Raw genomic sequence first — 4,584 nt, forward strand, 5'->3', positions numbered from 1 at the left:
TGTCCTCTTAGGTTAGGAAGGAATTTTCTAGATAAGATAGCAAAAGCCTGATCTGTCGGGGGTGGGGGAGTGGAAATTAGAGTTTATCAAATTTCAAAGCACTCATTAAGAAAATGAAAAGATATACTGCAGACTGGGAGAAAATATTTGCAAACGAATGCAACTCAATAATAAGACAAATGAAAAAAAGAAAACAAAAGAGTGGATGTATGTATAACTGATTCACTTTGCTGTACACCTGAAACTAACACAACATTGTAAATCAACTATACTCCAATAAAATTTTTTTTAAATAAGACAAATGATCTAATAAATGAGCAAAAGATGTCAACAGATATTTTACTAAAGATGACAGGAATGGCCAATAAGCACATGAAAAGATGCTCAACATCATTACTTATTAGAGAAATACAAATCAGAACCACAGTGAGATACCACTTCATGCCCATTTGGATGGTTAGAATAAAAAAAAAAAAAGACAATTGTTGGTTAGAATATGGAGAAATCAGAACCCTCATCCACTGGGTTTTTATTTTTCTCCAGGGTGGTTACAAATATGAGTTTGGAAGCAAGCAGCCTTGGGTGCAAATTCCTAGTTCTGTTTCTTCATCATGATGTCTTTGGGTTCATCACTGAAACTCAAGTTCAGTTGATGCCACTATAGCACGAGACGTCTACAGCTGTCAATTTTCTTTTTATAAACTTTCTTACATTGAGATAATCATAGATTCACGTGCAGTTGTAGGAAATAACACCAGAGCTTCTATGTGCCCTTTACCTGTTTCCCCTCAACCATACAGCTCTAGTAATACAGTATGGTAACCAGAATCCGGGCATGGATGCAATCTGTCAATCTTGCTCAGATTTTCTCAATTTTGCTTGTGAGGACACAGGGAGAAGACGGCCATCTACACGCCCAACAGAGACACCTAAGGAGGAACCAACCCTACCCACACCTGGATCTCGGACTTCCAGCCTCCAGGACTGGGGGAAATAAACGTCTATTTTTTGAGGGACCTGGTCTGGGGTGCTTTGTTATGGCAGCTCAAGAAGACCCACCCAAGCATTCTAAGAGTCCTCTATCAAGCTGTATCATTTTGCCTATGGATGTCCAGTGGTCTCAGCATCATTTGTTGAAAAGACCGAACTTTCTCTAAGGCATTGCCTTTGCACTTGGTCAAACCCTTGCCTTCACTTACGGGAAATAGTAGGTGCCCCTGCCCAGGGTTTTGGAAGATGAAATAATCAGGGACATCAAATGCTTGGTACACATCTGGTCACCAATACTGGGCGCTTTCTATACTGGTTTTGGCCCACTACTGAAACCTGGAAGGTCTATAAAAGCTTTTCTGGAGGAGGACACAGTCTTGTTGAAGAGCTAAGATCTAGACAGGCTGACAGAGAGTGTGTGTATTAGTTTCCTGGGGTGGTTGTAATAAATGACCACAAGCCAGAGGCTTAAAACACTAGAAGTCCATCCTCCCCCATCCTGGAGACCAGACGTCTGAGGTCAAGGTGTCCCAGAGCTGCGCTCTATCCAGAGGCTCCAGGCGAGGGTCCTTCCTGCCTCTTCCAGCTTCTGGGGGCTCCAGGCGTCCCTGGGTTTGTGGCCGCATCCCTCCCGTCTCTGCCTCTGTCTTCACGGGGCTTCTCCTCTGTGTCTGGGTCTCTCTTCTTCTGTCTCTTAGAAGGACACCTACCAGAGCAGATTGCTTTGAAAAGGAAGCAGTTCAAGGGTTTCTTCCCACTTGTTTTCCTACTGTGTTTTCCCAAACTGCCATGGTTATATTTTTACAAATCTCTTGTAGAGGTTCCTCATTCCTTGAACAGTAAATAATCAAAAAATAGTTCTTGGATGACTTAGTAAAGACTCATTCCAAGAACTTACAGGAAAAGGCAGGGGGTAAAAAAAGTCCTTGAGAAACTGCTCTAAAAGGGCATGGCTTTCAACATTTCCTACAAAGCACTTGGCCAGAGAAATATTTTTGTGTCTTTTGTTGATACCAAGGAGTGGCCCTCCAGAAAAATTATTTCACATAACAAGCAGCAACAAGCTGGCAGTTAACTAACCCCACCAGGAAATCCGTGCATGTATCATGCAGACTGGGGGTGTCAAGCCCAAACATGGTAGGGGACCCACCAGAGACCAATGCATGTGATTTGTCTTTTCTTTCTTCCCCAGCTTTATTATCATTGACATGCAAACATGGTGTAAGTTGAAGGTTGCAACGTAATGATTTCATATATTTATTTATTTTTGAAATTCTGTGATCCATTTATTTATTTTTAGGCCACACTGCATGGCATGTGGGATCCTAGCTCCCTGACCAGGGATCCAACCTGCACCCCCTGCATTGGAAGCTCGTGGTCTTCACCACTGGACCACCAGGGAAGTCCTGATTTCATATGTTTTTTTTTTTTTTGCGGTACGCGGGCCTCTCACTGTTGTGGCCTCTCCCGTTGTGGAGCACAGGCTCTGGACGCACAGGCTCAGCGGCCATGGCTCACGGGCCCAGCCACTCCACGGCATGTGGGATCTTCCCGGACCGGGGCACGAACCCGTGTCCCCTGCATCGGCAGGCGGACTCCCAACCACTGCGCCACCAGGGAAGCCCTGATTTCATATGTTTATAAATCTTGCCAAACGGTCACCACCAAGCATGAGCTCACACTTCCACCAGGTCACATAGTTGTGCCCTTTCTTTTTGGTGACGAGAACTTTTAAGATCTACTCTCCTAGCGACTTCCGAGTACGTAATACATATCGTCAGCTTTCATCACCTTGTTGTACACTAGCTCATCCTGTTCCGTGTTCTGAATGTCTGTCCCCATCCCCAAGCTGTGTGTCTACGTGACATCAAGTCCCATCTTTCTCTCCCCCATTAGCAGTTTGTTCTAGCAACAGTCCAGTGTTAGGTTTTTTTTTTTTAACTTTAAAAAAATTTTAATTGACATATAGTTGATTTACAATGAGGTGTCAGTTTCTGCTGTACAGCAAAGTGAAGCAGTTACATGTATACATATGCCACCTCTTTTTGAGATTTCCTTCCATTTTTCCCCCTTTTTTAAATCATACAATTTGATTATTGTATTAAACTTGCTGATTCTCTCTGCTCATTTTCTTGGTTAACAATCGGTGCTGTCTAGAGACTGTCATACAGAGTGAAGTAAGTCAGAAAGAGAAAAACAAATATCGTATATTAACACATATATGTGGAACTTAGAAAAATGGTACAGCTGAACCAGTTCGCAGGGCAGAAATAGAGACATAGATGTAGAGAACAAACGTATGGACACCAAAGGGGGAAAGCAGGGGCTGGGGGGTGGGGGTGGGATGAATTGGGAGGTTGGGATTGACATGTGTACACTAATATGTATAAAATAGATAATAAGAACCTGCTGTATAAAATAAATAAATTTTTAAAAACCCCGAAGAACAAAAAATATTCCAATTTTGTTTCTTAGGATGATGGAAAGAGATGGTATATAAGACAGTAGTGGTATATGAAACATTACCTTAAGACAGTAAGGTAAAAATGGCATGGTACTCTAAAGGGCAGAGATCTATGAAATGGGGAAGGAGAATTGGTCTACTTTTCCTAATTCAGGTGTGGTGGCTAAAGAAACCCCATTTTAGTTCAAGTTGTTTGCATTTCCACACCAAAACTCGTTAGCATTAGGATAACTCCTGTGCATTCAAGCACCAGGATTTGACCAAGTGACTTTGAATAACAAAAATACTTGCTGTGTTCCTGTAAATCTACACACCTTAACCCAGCTGGCCGGGTCAATACATCTGGAAATGCTTTTTCTTCACCTGCCATTTCATCCTGCCCCAAAATAATTGGATAATATTTCTAAAACAATTAAATGTGTTTTTTTTTAAAAAACTCCTATGTACCAAAATGTTAGTGATAGTATAGGTCAAATCACCTCTCTCAAGGATTCAACTTATGTAATTCTGCTGTCCTGACATTACACAGCACAAATTCTGGCGTTGGCATTCTTCAGGAAATAACATCGTATTACACCTCTTGGATGGATATTATTTAGACGTCGTTAAAATGTTCTTATAGGTTCTTGTATGTTCTCATGTATTGATTTAGCACATGTCAGAGTGCCTGCCATTTGGAGAGAACTCAAAAAACCATGTGATGGGTGGATAGATGGATGATGGATGGATGGATGAAAGGATGGATAGATGATGGATGGATGGATGGATGAAAGGATGGATGGATGAAAGGATGGATGATGGATGGATAGATGGATGATGGATGGATGGATGAAAGGATGGATGGATGAAAGGATGGATAGATGATGGATGGAGGATGGATGGATGGATGGGTGAAAGGACGGATGGGTGAAATGGAGAAGTCAATGCTAGGAGAGCGGGCAGCCTGCCTGGAGAGAACTGATGAGATTTCCGAGGGTAAGAAGTAAACAGTTCTACTCATTCTACTGCTACCATCAATTCTGAAAAAACCCATGTGGTTATTTAAACTTATGGCAGGACGAAGGCATCACATTCCTGTGTTATTCCAATGGCTCAGAACACACCCCAACACACATCAGAAGGAGACCCCA

Source organism: Mesoplodon bidens (assembly GCF_964165515.1).
Source record: "Mesoplodon bidens genome assembly, chromosome: X".
In the NCBI taxonomy this organism is placed as follows: Eukaryota; Metazoa; Chordata; class Mammalia; order Artiodactyla; family Ziphiidae; genus Mesoplodon; species Mesoplodon bidens.